Source organism: Eptesicus fuscus, chromosome 1, assembly GCF_027574615.1.
Source record: "Eptesicus fuscus isolate TK198812 chromosome 1, DD_ASM_mEF_20220401, whole genome shotgun sequence".
Classification (NCBI taxonomy): Eukaryota; Metazoa; Chordata; class Mammalia; order Chiroptera; family Vespertilionidae; genus Eptesicus; species Eptesicus fuscus.
Window position 1 is genome coordinate 108,996,303 of NC_072473.1, and position 19,160 is coordinate 109,015,462.

The following is a 19,160-nucleotide window of genomic DNA, read 5'->3' on the forward strand; positions in this document are numbered from 1 at the left end:
TCTTGTTTCCTAAAATTCCTTTTACAACTCTTTTGGGACTAGCTAGGATATAGTGGCCTTCAAGATTCAGTTCAGGTGACAGCCTTATTCTCATAAGCTTTACTTATCCTTTCTTTCCTTTTTTAAAATCCTCACCTGAAGATATGTTTATTGATTTTGAGAGAGAGAGAGAGAGAGAGAGAGAGAGAGAGAGAGAGAGATCAGTTGGCTCCTGTATGTGCCCAACTGTGGATTGAACCGGTGCCCCAACTGGGAATTGAACCCACAACCTTTTGGTGAATGGGATAATGCTCCAACCAAATGAGCCACACAGCCAGGGCTTAATTGCCCTTTCATTGGGTGAAGCTCCCCTCTGCTTTCATACACTCTGGCCAGACCTCTCTCACCATTTAGCACCATTATTTTGAAATTATATGCACTTCTATCTCTGTCAATGGACAGTGATCTTTGGGGGAGAAGAGACCATGTTTTATTATTTTTTATACCCCAGGCACCTAGCACAGTGCCTACCCAATAAATTTTGCTGAACTTACTCAAAGGAACATGTCGGGGAGCCAATGGTTACTACTATGGGAAGACTTTATCCTCTCTAAGATTGCTGTCTTGTACTCTGGGCCTTGGCTCCTGTACCTCTCTGTTGCACTTAGTCACACAATGCAAGTTAGCACTTAATTATATACTGCATATTATTCGCTAATTGCTTCGCATGTTAATCTACCTCTTATTTCCTCTTCCCTCAGGCACAAAGAGAAGAAATTATTATAAATTGAAAGTGGATGGTCCAGATGTAAGCCACACCCAGTTGTCAGTCAACTCTGCTTATTGACTGCTGCGAGGATTGTGAATCTATTACTATTACTCTCCAGAGGCAACTGCAGATGAAAAGTTGCTAGATTTATCATGAATGACTAGAACATTACCTTCGCATAGTAGGCCCTCAGTTAAAATTTGTTGAATGAATGATTGACTTAGTAAAAAAGTAATGTGGCTAGAAATGAGGAGCTCTGACTTCTAAAATGAGATCTCTATCTCTTCATTTTAAACTTAAAAAGTCATTTTATCATCCTGGGACATACTTTTATGTTCTGAAAAATATGATGGAATCAGATTAGATGATCTTACAATTTTATTAATTTTTTTTTATATTTTATTGATTTTTTACAGAGAGGAAGAGAGAGGGATAGAGAGTTAGAAACATCGATGAGAGAGAAACATCGATCAGCTGCCTCCTGCACAACTCCTATTGAGGATGTGCCTGCAACCAAGGTACGTGCCCTTGACCGGAATCAAACCTGGGACCTTTCAGTCCGCAGGCCGACTCTCTATCCACTGAGCCAAACCGGTTAGGGCTGATCTTCCAATTTTAATATGCAATCATTCCTCCCAATATTTTGAAATTTTCACAAGAGTAAGCACAGTAAATATCTCTTACCTTCTCCACAGCACCTAGCACAGTGCTTAGTATGCAGGAGGACTTGATAAATACTTAAAAAGTCAGAACCATGACCCTCCATAGTCACTCTAAACCAATTGTTTTAAAGCACAACCAATGGACACCAAATTCTGCCATGAGACATGCCTCATCTCTAAAAATGGGAAGTGAAAGAAAAATAGGAGAAAACCTGAAAATCTTTTTGAATTGTTTCATTTCAAAACCTTCTAAACATTTATGATTTGAAATCTTAGTCTCCAGTTGACAATCAAGTAATTTAATTATTACAAATAAAAACTTGAGGGGAGTCAGAGTACAACTGCAGCTCTATCTTAGGCCCTGTTCTCTCTTCCTTGATAACCATCCACCTATTGGGATTGATAACATTAATTTTTGTCTCAAGCCAGCATATCTCCTCTGAATTCTAGGACCATGTATCCAACTGCCTATTTGAAATTGCTTAGTCATCTCAAAGGAATCTCAAACTTACTATGTCTTTATTTTTAATATACACTGAGTGGCCAGATTATGATGATCTCTGAATGCATAATAATCTGGCCACTCAGTGTATATCCTCTCTAATAATAGGCAAATATGCAAATTGACCATACCTCCGACACACCGACAAGCCACGCCCACAAGCCATGCCCACCATCCCATCAGAGCGAGTATGCAAATTAACCCAAACCAAGATGGCTGCAGTCACAGAGAGCAAGGTTTCCTAGGTAACAGAGGAATCCAAGCTTTCCACCTGCCCTAGCCAGGCCTAAGCCTCCACTCAAGCTACAAAGTTTCAATTATAGAAGATAAACAAATTCAAACAAATGGCGGCAGAATGGAGCTTGAGAGTGCAGGCCAGGGTTGCCGCCGACAACAGGGGAAGCAAAGCTTTCCGCACACCCTGGCCGGGCCCACCCGCTTAAGGCAACAAAGTTTCAATTATAACCCCAACACAAATGGCTGCCGTCCCTCGGAGGGAGCCTAGGCTTGGCTCTGCTCCAGGCTACAAAGTTTCAATTGTAGAAGGAAAATAAATTCCAGATACCAGGGCCTCTGCTTGGGTTGCCAGGGGGTGTGGCCGGCCTGCAAACCACCACAGGCCCCTCGCTCAGGCCGCCCTACACCCCAAGGGAACCCGCACCTGATCCGGGATGCCCTTCAGGGCAAACCAACTGGCCCCCACCCCTGTACCAGGCCTCTATTCTATCTAATAAAAGAGTACTATACAGATTGATCATCACTGCAACACACAATATAGCTGCCCCCATGTGGTCAAAGATCCTGCCCCCATGTGGACACAAGATGGCCACCACAAGATGGCCAGCAGGAGAGGGCAATTGGGAGGCACCTGGCCTGCAAGGGAGGGCAGTTGAGAGGAACCAAGCCTGCAAGGGAGGGCAGTTGGAGGTGATCAACCCTGCAGGAGAGGGCAGTTAGGGGTGACCAGGCCGGCAGAGGAGGGAAGTTGGGGGCAAACAGGCTGGCAGCAGAGTGGTTAGGGGGTGATCAGGCTGGCAGGCAGAAGCGGTTAGGGGCAATCAGGAAGGCAGGTAGGCAAGCAGTTGGGAGCCAGCAGTCCTGGATTGTGAGAGGGATGTCCGACTGCCCGTTTAGGCCCGATCCACCGGGATCGGGCCTAAACGGGCAGTCGGACATCCCTCGAGGGGTCCCAGATTGGAGAGGGTACAGGCTGGGCTGAGGGACAACCCCCCTCCGTGCATGAATTTCGTGCACCGGGCCTCTAGTACTATATAATAAAAGGTTAATATGCAAATTGTCCCCTTGACCAGGAGTTCAACCAGCAGGCAGGCCGGCCAACTGCCCATGTCCCCCTCCTCCTGGCCAGGCTGGCCGGACCCCACCCATGCACGAATTCATGCACCAGGCCTCTAATACACACACACACACACACACACACACACACACACACACACATATATATATATATATATATATATATATATATATATATATATAGAGAGAGAGAGAGAGAGAGAGAGAGAGAGAGAGAGAGAGGAGAGAGGCCAGATTATTATGCGTTCAGAGATCATAATAATCTGGCCACTCAGTGTATATTTTTATTGATTTCAGCGAGGGAGAGAGAGAATCACTGATTGGCTGCCTCCTGCATACCTCTTACTGGAGATTGAGTCAGCAACCCAGGCATGTGCCCTTGACTGGAATCAAACTTGGATGTTTCAGTCCCCGGGATGCTCTACCCACTGAGCCAAAACGGTTAGGGCAAACTTACTATGTCTTAAACAGAACTCAGGATCTTCTCCTTATACACCTGGCACTGGCCCATTGTTTGCTAAGTCACTGAATGGCACCTCTAACCCCCCCAGTTCTGCAGGTCAGAGATCAAGGAGTCATCCTTGACACCACCCTCTATTTCACTTTCCCAATCATCTTCACTCTACCATTAATCGTGGCAAGTTTGCCACCTAATTATTTCTAAAATCAGTCCACTTTTCATTATTTCCACCGTCTCTATCATCTCTAATCTGGACCCTCTACTAGCTTACTGATTTGCCTATATGATTAAATTTTCCCCCTCCTTCAATCTAGTCTCTACACTCCTGCAAATGTCATCAATTCATTTATTCATCAAAAATATTTATTGAGTGCCTATGATGTGCCAAGCACAGAGGATACAGCAGTGAACAAAACAAACAAAAATCCCTATTTCATGAAGTTTACAGTTTAGTAAGAGAAACACACTAAAAATAATATGTAAAATAATAGTATGGGAGATTTACTTGCAGCATGATGAATTAAGGATGTTAACAAATCTTCTCCCCCAAAAGCAGCTGTAAAACTGGACAAAATTGTCAAAAACAAACCTTCCAGAGGTCTGGAAAGTTACCATAGACATAAGAGGGTGACCAATTATCCTTATTTCCTCGGTACTGTCCCAGTGTTATTAGTCGAAACCCTGTATCTCAGAAAACTCCTTTCATGTTTTGGGGGAAAGTACAAAACCCATAATGTGGCTCCAAAAACAGGGGCTGAATACAATGCTGTTTTTAGTGTCCAATGGATATGACATTATCCATTGCTGTTAATCCTGACCACTGATGTTGGAAACCATGATTTGCAATTCACAATAATAGATCACCTATTGTTGCATCACGTAGTGGGGGGCTACTTTAAGTTTGTAGCTTAAGTGCATTGCAATCATGATTTGTAACATTCTATCTCTAACTTTGCCTATGGATTAATTGTTGTGATTTGTATAGAGATAGTGCTACATTAATTTTTAGCATTATGAATATTGTGAGTATGTGTTCTAAGTGTTCAGATAAAGAAAATGAAAACGATTACACTACCAAGCATAGCCTGACCCAGAAATCACACACAAAAAAGAAAGCTAAATGACCTTGTTATTTTGATGACAGATGGAAGGACACATATAACTGGATTAGGCAAGTAAGCAATCAAAACAGAACATACTGACCAATAAACTGAAAAGAATTTGGAATTGGGCCTGGCAGAGAAGGGGATGTGAAAGCACATATGGAGACTGACTTTCACAAGGACAGGATGAGAAAGATAAGTGCTTGTTAATGAATAAAGCTTTTGGTCTTCCAAAAGACACTAATGTTCACATGGATTTGGTGGCCACTCATTTAGCCTTGACATATCACATGAACAAGCATGCATTATTGTATGATTCTCTTGAATGCCCTTTGAAAAAGTTGCATTTCCTGATTCAGACTTTGCAACTGAAATGTTCTGTTGGTGAACAAAAGGGGAAATTTTGTTAGAAGATGTGTTGGTCTTTACAATGTAGAGATGATTCTATCAGATCTTACCAAGGGTCATGCCTTCTACAGTATATTAAGTGATATGTCAAATACAGAAACTGAAAAATGTTCCCCCTAGCTTTTAGGTATTTTGATTTGAAAAGTAGAATTTCAAATCATCTTCTCCATTTCAATGATTATAATGAAACTGTAAAAAATATAGAAGTTTGTTGAAATGCAGTCTAACTTTGCTATCTGCATATTCAGCAGACAGTACCAATGCAAATTTTGGAAATCAGACAGTTTTAGAACTGAAAATAAAATGTCACCAGAAAAGGCAGTCAATTAAATATGACTTTCTCAAATTCTTATGAAGACTCTAACTTATTTGGAATCCAATTTTGATTTTATAATTTCAAGTTACCTCTGTGCTTGACCCATTTTCCCTGAGAAAAAGAGGGTTAACATGATGGCAACCAATATACTTCAGGATGTTTAAAAATGATGGACATTTTATGTATGTACTAGAGGCCCAGTGCATGAAAATTCGTACACTGGAGGGGGAGGGTCCCTCAGCCCAGCCTGCACCCTCTCATAGTCTGGGAGCCCTCAGGGGCAGGAAGTGACCCAGAGATCAGGGGAAGGCAACTCTCCATCACATCTCTGCTGCTGCCACTGCTGGCAGTGTAAGCCTTAGCCGGCCCTGGTTACCTGAGCCTCAGGTGGCCCTGGGCAGTTGGGGGGCTGAGGGGACTGGGGGACTCTGGAGGCAGGCGTGCACCTGCCGTCCTGGCAGGGCTAAGGGGACTGGGAGCTGCCATCTTGTGGCTGTGGGCACTGCCATCTTTGAGGGTATGACAGTCAATTAGTATATTCCCTCCTTAATGGCTGTGGGCATCACCATCTTTGAGGGTTGGGCAGTCAATTAGCATGTTCCCTCTTTATTAGACAGGATTATTAGATAGGATGTATGTATGCACATACGTATTTATGTGTTTGTTTATTTATTTATTTTAATCCTTACCCAAGGACATGTTCATTGATTTTTTTAAGGATAGGAGAAAGAAAGAGAGAGAGAGAGAGAGAGAGAGAGAGAGAGAGAGAGAGAGAGAGAGAGAGAGATTTGAGAGAAAAACATTGATTAGTTGTCTCCCATACTGGCCCCAACCGAGGGATTGAACCCGCAACCTAGGTATGTACCCTGACCAGGAATCTAACATGTGACCTTTTGGTATATGGGATGATGCTCCTACCAACTTAGACACAAAAGCCAGGGAAAATTATGGACATTTTAGACATGGATAAGCCTATATGATGAATTTATAGGTACAAATGACCTGATTAGTAAACAGCTCGTTTCCCAAAGGTAGCTTGACGATACAAAGTGAATGTACATTTTTGGAGAGCTAGAAACTAATCCCTACAACTCTGAAAAACAGATGTTTTTAGTAAAATCTAGGTATTCTATGTCCAACACTTTTGTTGAGAGGAATATTTTAGATCTTAGATTTAAGTTTTGGTCAATTTTTGGCTAATTTTCGTATATGGTGGAAGGTAGGATTTCAACTTCTTTCTTTTGCATGTGGATATCTATTTGTCCCAACACCATTTGTTGAAAACACCGTTCTTTCCCCATTCTTGGTGCCCTTGTTGAAAATCAATTGACTGTAAATGTGAGATGTTATTTCTATACTCTCAATACTCTTCCATTGATCAGTATGTTTATCATTATGTCAATACCACACTGTTTTGATTATTATAGCTTTGAGGTAAGTTTTGAAATTAGCAAATGTGAATCTTTAAAGTTTGTTCTTCTTTTGCAAGGTTGTTTTGGCTATTCTGGGTCCTTTGAATTTATAGATAAATAAAAGAGAAAAATGCTAATTGACCGTACCTTTGCTACGCCCACAGCCAATCAGAGCAAGTATGCAAATTAACCCAACAAAGATGGTGGAGGGAAGGAGGAGTGAAGACTGAAGACAGCATAGAGGGAAGAGGGAGGGAAAGTGGAAAGCAAGGCGGCTGCTGGAGGGAAAGCGCTGGTGGCACGTGTGGGGTGGGGCAGGGCGTGCAGCAGCGCCAGCGCACTCGGCCGCAGAGGCAGCGGCGGTGGAGGCCACGGGCTCAGTGGGGCGGGCGGGACGGGCGGGGCATGCCCCACATGTCCCGCCCTGCCCCACCTGCCGAAACAGGAGAGGTGGCAGTGGCGGGAGGGAAGCTTGCCGGAAGTCTTGCAGGAATAGTCCTGCAACGGGTCCCTAGTTTACAGATAAATCTTAGGATCAGCTTGTCAAATTTGGCAACAAAGCCAGCTGGAAGTTTGATGAAGGATTGTGTTGAATCTGTAGATCAATTTGGGGAGTATTGTCATTTTAACAATATTAATTCTTCTGATCTATAAATATGAGATGATTTTTAATATTTTAGGTCTTTAATTTTTCAACAATATTCTGTAGTTTTCAGTGTACAAGTCAGCATTTCTTTTGTTAAATTTATTTCTAAGTGTTTTATTCTTCTTGATGCTATTATTAATGGAGTAATTTTCTTAATTTTATTTTTGACTTGTTCATTGCTAGTATGTAGAAATACAAATAATTTTTATATATTGGTCCTGTGTCTACAACTGTACTGAACTCATTTATTAATTCTTGTAGATTATCAGTGTATTCCTTAGGATTTTCCATATACAAGATCATGTTAACTGCAAATATAGTTTCATTTACAATTTGAAAATTCTCTCCACCCCTTTTTTTCTTGCCAAAGTCCTGGTTAGAACTGACAGTATGATGTTGAATAGAAGAGATATGGTTTGGAGACACAAACTTGCAACTGGTAGATAAATAAGTCCTAGAGCTCTAATGCAGAGTAAAGTGAATGCAGACAGTAATTTTGTATTATAATTGTCTAACTTGCTAAGAGACTAAAACTTAATTATTCCCACCACAAAAAATGATAATTATGTGATGTGATAGAAGTGCTGACTATTGCTTACAATGGCAATCATATTACAATATATAAATGTATCAAATCAACATGTTGCACACCTTAAATTTACACAATGTTATATGTTAATATATTTCAATTTTTAAAAATGTTGAGTTGAAGTGATGAGAACAGACATCCATGTTACATTCCTGATCTTAGGGGTAAAGCTTTTAATCTTTCACCATTAAATATGATGTTAATTGTGGGTTTTGCACAGATTGCCCTTCATCAGGTTGACAAAGTTTCCTTCAATTGTTAGTTTGTTGAATGTTTTTATCTTTAAGGGATGAGTGAATTTTGTCTAAAACTTTCTCTGTATCTAATGAGATCATCATGTGAGTTTTAGCCTTTATTGATAGAGTATATTATATTAATTGATTCAGCGATGTTAAAACAATCTTGTGATTCTGGAATGAATCGCCCTTGGTTGTGGAGTATAATCCATTTTACATCTTGCTGGATTTGGTTTGTCAGTATTTGGTTGGGGATTTTTGTTTCTGTTTACATAAGAGACATTGGTCTTTAGTTTTCTTTACTTGCTATGTTATTGTCTGATTTTGGTGTCACAGTAATACTGGCCTTATATAATGACTTACAAAGTGTTCCTTCCTCTTCTATTTTTTGGAAGAGTTTGTGAAAAATTGCTATTAACTCTTTTTAAAATATTTGGTAGAATCCACCAGTGAAGCCTTTTGGTCCTGAGTTTTTCTTTGTGTGTGGTTTTAACATTATTAATTCAGTCTTTTTCCTTATCATAGGTCTATTACGATTTTTCTATTTTTCTCTTCTGTCAGTTATGGTAGTTTTTGTCTTTCTAGTAATTTGTCCATTTTATCTAAGTTACCTAATTTGTTGGTATACAGTTGTTCACTGTATACACTTGTAATCTTTTTTATTTCTGCAAAGTTTGTAGTAATTCCTCTCTTTCATTCTTGTTTTTAGTAAATTGAGCCTTCTCTCTTTTTTTTCTTGGTCAGTCTAGTTAAATGTTTTTCAATTTTCTTGATGTTTACAAAGAACCACCTTTAAATAAATATAAAGACAAATTAAAAAAAGAAAGAAAACAACACCGTTGGTTTCATTGATTTTTCTCTATTCTTTTTGTATTCTCTACTACATTAATTTCCATTCTAATCTTCATTTTTTCTTTCTAATTGCTTTGGGTTTAATTTTTCATCATTTCTAGTTTCTAAAGGTGAAAGTTTAGGTTATTGACTTGAATATTTTTTAATGTAGGTGTTTACAGTTATAAATTTTCCTCTAAACACTACTTTATCTGCATCCCATCCATTTTGATATGCTATGTCTACATTTTCATTTATCTCAAAATATTCTGTAGTTTCCTTTGTGATTTATTTTTTGGCCCATTGTTTATTTAGGGAGATGGGGTTATATTTGTGAATTTACCAATTTCTTTGTGTTATTAATTTCTAATTTCACTTCATTGTGATCACAGAACATAATTTGTGTGGTTTCAATTCTCTTAAATGTGTTGAGTTTGTTTTATTGCCTATCATATGGTCTATCCTAGAGAGCGTTCCATGTGCACTTGAGAAGAATATATATTCTGCTTTTGTTTTGTGGAGTGTCCTTCCTCCCTCCCTCCCTCCCTCCCTCCTTCCCTCCCTCCCTTCCTTCCATCTATCATCTATCTATCTCCTTTTGATCTTCTGCATAGTTTTTATTCATTATCAAAAGTGAGACATTGAAGTCTTCAACTATTATTGTTGAATTGTCTCATTTCTCCCTTCACTTATGTCAGTTTTTGCTTCATGTATTTTGGGGCTCTGTTGTAGATATGTATATCTTTATAATTGGTATTTGTCTTGGTGGATTGACTCTTGTCAATATATAATGTACTTCCTTGTGTCTATAATGATTTTTCTCTTCATGTTTTTATTATCGTTACTATTCCCATGATGTAGCTTTTTCCATCTTTTGGATTTTAAACTATTTGTGTCTTTGAATTTAAAGTGTGACTTCTCCAGTAGAGAGCATATACAATAGTCTCCCATATCCATAGTTTCACTTTCCACAGTTTCAGTTACCTTTGGTCAACTGTGGTCCAAAAATATTAAATGGAAAATTCTAGAGATGAAATATTCATAAGTTTTAAATTGCATGCCATTTTGAATAGGGTCCTACCCTGGACATGAATTATCTCTTTGACCAGTGTATTCACACTGCATACACTACCTGTCCTTTAGTCACTTGATAGCTACCTTGGTTATCAGATAGACTATTGTGGTATTGAAATTATTGCTTAAGCCAGTTTGGCTCAGTGGATAGAGCGTGGGCCTGTGGACCAAAGAGTCCTGGGTTCGATTCCAGTCAAGGGCATGTACCTTGGTTGTAGGCTCCTCCCCAGCCCGGGCCCTGGTTGGGCACATCCAGGAGGCAACCAATCGATGTGTTTCTCTCACATTGATATTTCTCTGTCTTTCTCTCTCTCTTCCACTCTTCCTAAAAACCAATAGAAAAATATCCTTGGGTGAGGATTAAAAAAACAACAAAAAACTCAAGACATTGGATAGAAATGAAATTTTCTCAGACCAGATCATAACATAATTAAAATAGAAATCATTTCCAGAAAGATAACAACAAAACTGTCACAGCTCTTACAAATTCAGCAACAGATTTCCATATAATCCATGGGTCAAAACAGAAACCAGAAAGTAAATTAGAAAATATTTTGTATAAGTTAAAATGAAAATATATCAAAATCTATGAGATGTAGCTAAAGCAGTGGTAAAAGGGGAAAATGCCTGCTTAAGTCTTTCCCCCATTTTTCTATAGAGTTGATATGTCTTTGGATAAAAGCAGGCCTTTTGTCAGTTATATTATACACAGATGTCATTTCCCACTGTACCTTGCTTTTTACTTTTTTTTTTCCTGTTTTTTTATTTTTTTTTATTTTTATTTTTTAAATATTTTTATTGAGGTATTATATGTGTACATATCTTACTATTACCCCCCCACCCCACACCCACACATGCCCTCCCCCCCCAGAGTTTTGCGTCCATTGTTTATGCTTATATGCATGCATACAAGTCCTTCGTTTGATTTCAAAACTCCCCCACCTTTCCCAAACTTTCCCCCTGTACTTTGAAAGTCTGTTTGATGCTTTACTGTCTCTGTATCTATCTTTTTGTTCACCACTTTATAATGTTCTTTACTATCCCTAAATGAGTGAGATCATGTGGTATTGTTCTTTCATTGACTGGCTTATTTCACTTAGCATAATGTTCTCCAATTCCATCCAGGTTGCTGCAAATGATGAGAATTCCTTCTTTTTTATGGCAGCATAGTATTCCATTGTGTAGATGTACCACAGTTTTCCGATCCAGTCATCTGCTGATGGGCACCTAAGGATATATGCACCACTATGTTCATAGCAGCACAATTTACAATAGCTAAGATTTGGAAACAGCTTTTTACTTTCTTAATAGTGTTTCCTAACAGACAGAATTTCTTAAATGTAGTGCAGTCCAGTTTGTCAACTTTTGTTTTCATGGTTAGGGCCCTTTGATCTTTTTATTTTTATTTTTTTTATTTTATTGATTTATTACGGTGAGGAAGAGAGAGGGATAGAAAGTTAGAAACATCGATGAGAGAGAAACATCGACCAGCCGCCTCCTGCACACCCCCTACTGGGGATGTGCCCGCAACCAAGGTACATGCCCTTGACCGGAATCGAACCCGGGACCCTTCAGTCCACCCTTCAGTCCGACGCTCTATCCACTGAGCCAAACCGGTCTTGGCAGGGCCCTTTGATCTTTTAAAAGAAATCATTGCCTTTGCCAGGTCAGAAAGATATTTAATTATTTGCTTCCTGGTGGAAGTTTTGTTGATCTACTAATCTCATTTAGATCCGTAATGTGTCTCAGTTATTTTTGACTCTTTACGTTTTCATATAAATGTTGTAATCAGTGTGTCAAATTCTTTTTTGTTTTGTTTTGTTAATTCTCACCAGAGGATATTTTTCCATTGATTTTTAGAGAGAGTGGAAGGAACGGAGAGAGAAATATCAATGTGAGAGAGACACATTGATTGGTTGCCTCCTGCACATGACCAGACCTGGGGCCGAGGATTGAGTCTACAATTGAGGTATGTGCCCTTGACTGGAATTGAACCTGGGACCCTTTGGTCCGTGGGCGAATGCTCTATCCACTGAGCCAAACCAGCTAGGGCAATGTGCCAAATTCTTAATGTAATAAAACAATTTATTGGGATTTTGATTGCTATTGCATTGACTTTATGGACCAATTTGGGGAGAATAGACATTGTTACCATATTAAGTATAGTAATTCTCAAACACGGTATATCCTATTTCTATGTCTTTTAATTTTTTTTGCAATATTTTCTAGTTTTCAGTATAAAATTCTTGGGCATCTTTTGATAGATTTAATTCAAATTATTTGATGTTATTTAAAACTATTGCAAATGTTAACTTTAAATTTTTCATTTCATATTTATTTGATACTGGTTTATAGATAGATGTACACTTGATTTTTTTAAAATAAAAACTTTCTGGCAGTTTTACTAAATTTGCTTATTAATTCTAATACATTTTCTGTAGATTTTTTGGTGTAAATTCATGCTATTGTAAGTAATGACAGTTTTATTTCTTCCTCTCCTACCATATATTCTTTTTTTTAAAAAAAATATATTTTATTGATTTTTTACAGAGAGGAAGGGAGAGGGATAGAGAGTCAGAAACATCGATGAGAGAGAAACATCGATCAGCTGCCTCCTGCCCACTCCCTACTGGGGATGTGCCCGCAACCAAGGTACATGCCCTTGACTGGAATTGAACCTGGGACCCTTCAGTCTGCAGGCCGACGCTCTATCCGCTGAGCCAAACCAGTTCAGGCTGATGTGCTTTTTTAAATTGTTTTTTTAGAGAGAGAGGAAGGTAGAGGGAGGAACATCAATGTGAGAGAAACATTGGTTGGCTGCTTCCTGCATGTCCCCCTTCTGAGGATGGAGCCCAAAACGTGGGCATGTGCCCTGACCTAAAATTGAACCAGTGACCTCTTGGTGCATGGGACAATGCTCAACCAACTGAGCCATACTGGCCAGGGCTGATGAGGGCTTTTTTTTTTTTTTTTTGTAAATACAGTTTATAAGGTTAAGAGAGATTGTTTTTATTAGTAACTAGAGGCCTGGTGCACGAAATTTGTGCACTCGGGGGCGGGGGTGTCCCCCAGCCTGGCCTGTGCCCTGTCACAGTGCGGGAGCCCTGTGATCAGTCACCCCAAAGAGGTAGGCCCTGCCCACCCATCCAGGGCTTCTCGATGGATTGTCCCAAAGAGGTAGGCTGGATCCGGGACCCCCAGGACCCTCAGGCAGGCCTCGCAGCGTGGAGCCAGGAGGAGGCGGGGCCCCCAGGCAGGCTCCATGCCGCACACACAGCGTCAAGCCCACCTGCACATGCCTGCTGTTCGTGCAGCCATCTTGTGACAGCATGAAGGCATCGTGGTGTGACAACCACTTAGGCTTTTATTAGTAAGGATTTGCTAAAAATATGTTTTTAATCATGAATGAATGTTTTTAAATTACTTTTATTTTTTTCAATTGCAGTTTATATTTGATATTATTTTGTACTAATTTCAGGTATAAAAGGCAAAAGATTTATGCAATCTGAAAAGAAACCCATTCCCCCAACTCTCCCCTTCCCTCTGGCAACCATCAGTATGTTCTATGTATCAATGAGTCTGTTTCTGTTTTGTTTGCTTATATTATTCTTTAAATCATATGGTACCGTATTTTCCGGCGTATAAGACGACTGGGCGTATAGAAGATTTTCCTGGGTAAAAAAGTTGTCTTATATGCCGGAAAATACGGTATTTGTTTTTCTCTAACTGACTTATTTCACTTAGCATAATATGCTCTAGGTTCATTCATGCTGTGGCAAATGGTAAGATTTCATTCTTTTCTGTAAACTCAATTAATTCATTAATTTATTTTAATTTTTTAAATTCTCACCCAAGAATATTTTTTCTTTGATTTTCTTTTAGAGATAATGGATGGAAGGAAGGAGGGGGAAAACAAAGAGAGAAACATTGATGTGAGAGAGACACATCGATTGGTTGCCTTCCACACGCACTCAGACTGGGGTGGAGGATCGAGCCTCCCACTGAGGTATGTGCCCTTGACGAGGGATCGAACCCACGGCCCTTCTGTCCACGGGTGGAGGCTCTAACCACTGTAGCAAACCTGCTACCACTAAACTCTATTTTTATTGTTGACCCTATTACAGATGTCTTCACTTTCCCCACAAACTTTTCCCATCTCCACTCAGCCTGTGTCCCTCCTTTCTCTGGCTATCACCACACTGTTGTCTGTGTCTATGGGTTATGCAGATTTATTCTCTGGCTATTCCCTTCACTTTTTTTCATCCTCTCCCCCTCCCCCTTCACTCTCATAGCTTTTAGTCTGTTCTATGTATCCATGCTTCTATCTGGTATTTCTATTTTGTTTGTCAGTTTATTTTGCTCATTAATGTCCACATATAAGGGAAATCATATAGTATTTTTCTTTCTTATGGCCAAGTGATATTCCATTGTACATCAGTACCATAGATTTCTTATTTTACAATCTATTGATAAATGTTATATTTTTATTTTTTAATGTCATATATTAAAGATTTTTCTGTATCCATCAAGATGATGATCATAAGATTTTTCTTTAATTCTTATTTATATGGTAACTATATTTATTGATTATAGAATGTAGACTTTTACATTCCTAGAAAAATGTCACTTGTTTCTGATGCATTATCTTTGGTATATAACTCTTAATTCATTGGTAAATAGTATACTTGGGAATTTTGCATCTATGCTCATGAGAGAGATTTTCCAGTAATTTCCCTTTATTATAATCCTTGTCAGGTTTTGACAAGAAGGTTATTTTGGCCACATAAAAAGAATTTGGATGTGTTCACTCTTTTTCTATTCTCTGGAAGTAATTATGAAGATTTGCTTTTTATTTTTTCTTCCTTAGATGTCTAGAGGCATTCACTGGTACAGCCATCTAGATCCTGGGGTTTTCTTTGGGAAGGTGCTTAATAAGGTGCTTCAATTTCTATAACACACACTTTATTTAAATAATATATGTGCTATTTACTCTTTTGTTACCTTTGGTAATTTTTGTCTATTGAGCAATTTATTGTTTTAGACATGTTGTCAAATTTAATGGCCTAAAATTTTATTTATAATATTCTGATATTGTTTTTTCAAATTTAAATGATATACAGTGATGTGGGCTTTTTCATTCCCATATTGATGGTTGGTGTTTTTCCTCTTTTTTCCTTGGTTAAACTTGCTAGAGGTATATGTATCTTATTATTCTTTTTATAAAACCAACTTTTTTCTTAACTGAATTTTTTCTACTGTGTGTTAGATTTTTACTTAACCAGTTCTTATTATCTTTATTATTTCATCCTTCTACATTCTTTGGTACTTATTTGCAGTTCTTCTAGCTTCTTGAAATGGAAGTCCAGATTATTGGTTTTTGTCTTATTCTTTTTAATGTATGCATTTAAGGCTATAAATATCTTTTAAAATACTGCTTGACTGTATGAAATGTTGCATGCTCATTACCATTTAATTAAAATACTGTCTAATTTCTACTATGATTTACTAACTGATCCACTAGTTATTTCAAAATACGTTGCTTACTTCCTAAGCAATTGAGAATTTCAGCCATCTTTTTGTTATAGATTTCTAGCTTTATGACTCAATATATGTTCAATTTTGTTAAAGGTTACATTTACATTTTAGAAGAATACACACTTGAGGGGTGCTCTTCCTTCCATGAGCATGCCCACACCTTTCTTCCCTTTCTACTTCCCTCTTCCCTCTCAAGCATGTGTCTCCTAAACTCTATAGGATCCCACAAGACTTGCAACCAGGGAAGCAATGGACTGTGGCAGCTTGTCCCAGGCAAACCCCCTGAACCTGTCTCCAAGGTCCCTTTTCTCTGTCTTCCCAGTGAGCTGATAGCAGCCCCACCTTAGCTCACTTCTTTCCTGTTTCTAGGCAGCCAAAGCCACCCGCGTCTTGGCTCTCTCCTATTGCTTTTTGAACTAGGCCCTTCCTTATTTCACTGTCCCCAGCTTTAATAAGCATACCCTCATAGTCACCTGGACTCTGGTTTTGAACTCTTTCTTACAAAATTTTAAATTAAAAGAATACACACTCGAAATACCAGAGAGAAGATGGCGGCTGAATAGGCATACCTTTCTTGCACCTCCTCCCAGGGCCAGACTGGAAATACAACTAAATTGGGGAATATTCATCCAAAATTACCAACTGAGGTCTATGTGAGGAGAAGACATATCAAGGAAGGATAGAAAACACCTAGAAACTGGTAGAAAGGGCGAGGTCTCCAGAGGGGCTGACCCAGCTTCCTCAGCTACGGAAGGGTCTTTTCCCTGAGAAAATAGAGGCCCAGAACCCAGGTTGGGCTCCATAGACCAGAGTACTAGAGTCCAGAACAGTGGTCCACATAACATCCAGCTGTGAAATGCCACAGGGTTTCTGGCTGCCTAGTAGACTGGAGCAGTTCAGAGAAAAAGCCTGTTTGACTTAAACAAACAAAAAAACAAAAACGGAGCCCAGGAGTTTCATTTGAAGATACTCACCCGAGGCTTTGCTGGAAGAAGGGCAGTGCGGACTCATGGTGCCTGAGAAGAGCTTGGAGTGGGAAGAACTGGGGGGAGACATGGGAAAACAGCAGTCGGGTATCCCGCATTCGATCATAACCTCCCAAACCAAAACGGCCATTTTTCCTGAGAGGCTCTAGCCCCTCCCAGAAGCCTCGGATCAGGAAAAGGAAAAAAAAAAAAAAAACCACACACAAAAATTCGCCCTAGGTGATACAGTCCGCCCTGCCCTCATGAGCCCTGCCTGCCACACCCTGCATCTTGACCTTTGCAGAGGAGGCAGCAGCAGAGGCCAAGCCTAAGGGCTTAAACAGCCTCAGAGAACGTCAGAGACTGGATTGGGGGTGGGGCCGTCCACTCCACTATCAGGGAACCTGACTGGTGCTACCTCCTCACAGGAAAGCTGAAAGAAACTCCTGGTATCCAGCTGATCCCACTGGACTGCATATGAGGGCAGAGTAATATTCTGGGACACTCTCAGAGGAGCAGCTCTGGGATGGAGAAACACACGCAGCACTTTCCCTGAAATCTGAACAGCACCTCCCCTTCAGGGGAGACCCAGGGAGCTATGCTCCCAATGCACCTAAAGCCCTTTTAAGTAAAAAGACATTTAAGTTATTAAGATTCACAGCTGGCCGGCAGGCAAAGGTGGGCCGTTGAGGAGCCTGGGCAACCTGGGAAAATTTGCTGACCATCCCTGGGCCCATGCTGCTAACAAACTGGCCTTAGAGTGCAGATTGGCCCCTCCCACTCGCAGCCAAGTCCTGTGAAGGCAGACACAAACTGTAGATTGCTTGGAGCTTTAAACAGGTTGCTGAAAGCCAAAGGAGGACAGTTTCTGACAGTGGTTAGCACCTAAGTAGCTCCCAGGAAGCTCAGAATTACCAGACAGAAGAGTCAGCTGCAGTCATCAGAAGAGCAGGAACCAAAGGGAGCTCCCAGGAGGTACAAAACTCTGCTAGGACGAATGTCACTTCACTTTTTTCTCTTCACTTTCCCTCCATTTTTATTTATCATCTTTATCTATCTGCTTTATTAATTTGTTATCATTTTAGTCTATATTGTTTCTTTCACATATCAAATTTTTCGTTTCCCTTTTCTTGTTTCTTGAGAAAAGCCTGTAATGCTATGACTTTTCCTCTTAGGACTGCTTTCACTGGGCTGCACAGATTTGGGTTGTTGTATTCTCATTTTCATTTGCTTCAAGGATCTATTTATTTCTTCCTTGATCTCATTGTTAACCCAGTAATTCTTTAATAGCATGCTCTTTAACAGTATATTTTTGTATATTTTTCAGTTTTTTTCTTGTGATTCATTTCTACTTTTATACCATTACTAGAGGCCCGGTGCATGAAATTCGTGCACTGGGGGGAGGGGGGGTGGGGGTGTGCCCCTCAGCCCAATCTGCACCCTCTTCAATCTGGGACCCCTCAGGGGATGTCCAACTTCCAGCAGTCGGACATCCCTCTCACAATCCGGAACCGCTGGCTCCTAACCACTCACCTGCCTGCCTGCCTGATTGTCCCTAATCCCACTGCCTGCCTGCCTGCTCGCCCCTACCTTGATCTCCTGCCAGCCTGATTGCCCCTACCTTGCCCTCCCCTATCAGCCTGATCATCCCAAACTGCCTGTGCCTTGGCCCCCAGTCTGGCCTCCCTCTGGAGGCACCACCCCCATAACCCCAATGCTGCTGCCACTGCAGCTGGTTATGGATGCCTGAGCCTTGGCCTTTGTAGCCACTGAGGCTTTGTCTGGAAAGATGTCCAGAAGACAACCACTCTAATTAGCATATTACCCTTTTATTAGTATAGATTTGGGGACCATTACAACCACGCAGAACTTGAAGAAAACACATGGCCCTGGTCAGTTTGGCTTAATGGAGAGAGCATCGGCCTGTGGACTGAAGAGTCCAGGTTTGATTCTGATCAGGGGCACACATGCCTGGGTTTCGGGCTCAATCCCCAGTAGGGGGCCTGTGGGCGGCAGCTGATCAGTGATTCTTTTTTTTTTTTTAAATATATTTTATTGATTTTTCACAGAGAGGAAGGGAGAGGGATAGAGAGCTAGAAACATCGATGAGAGAGAAACATCGACCAGCTGCTTCCTGCACACCCCACACCGGGATATGTGCCAGCAACCAATGTACATGCCCTTAACCGGAATCGAACCTGGGACCTTCCAGTCCGCAGACCGACGCTCTATCCACTGAGCCAAACCGGTTTCGGCTCATCAGTGATTCTTATCATTGATGTTTCTATCTCTCTCTCCCTCTCCCTTTCTGAAATTTTGAAAATATATATTTTTTAAAGAAAACACATGATCTTCACTT

The 19,160-nt window shown here is 40.3% G+C and overlaps 1 pseudogene; it reads right to left on the reverse strand.

Moving 5' to 3' along the window:
* Nucleotides 1-19,160, reverse strand: part of LOC129149930 (DEP domain-containing protein 4-like) — a 91,770-nt pseudogene that overhangs the window by 7,910 nt on the left and 64,700 nt on the right.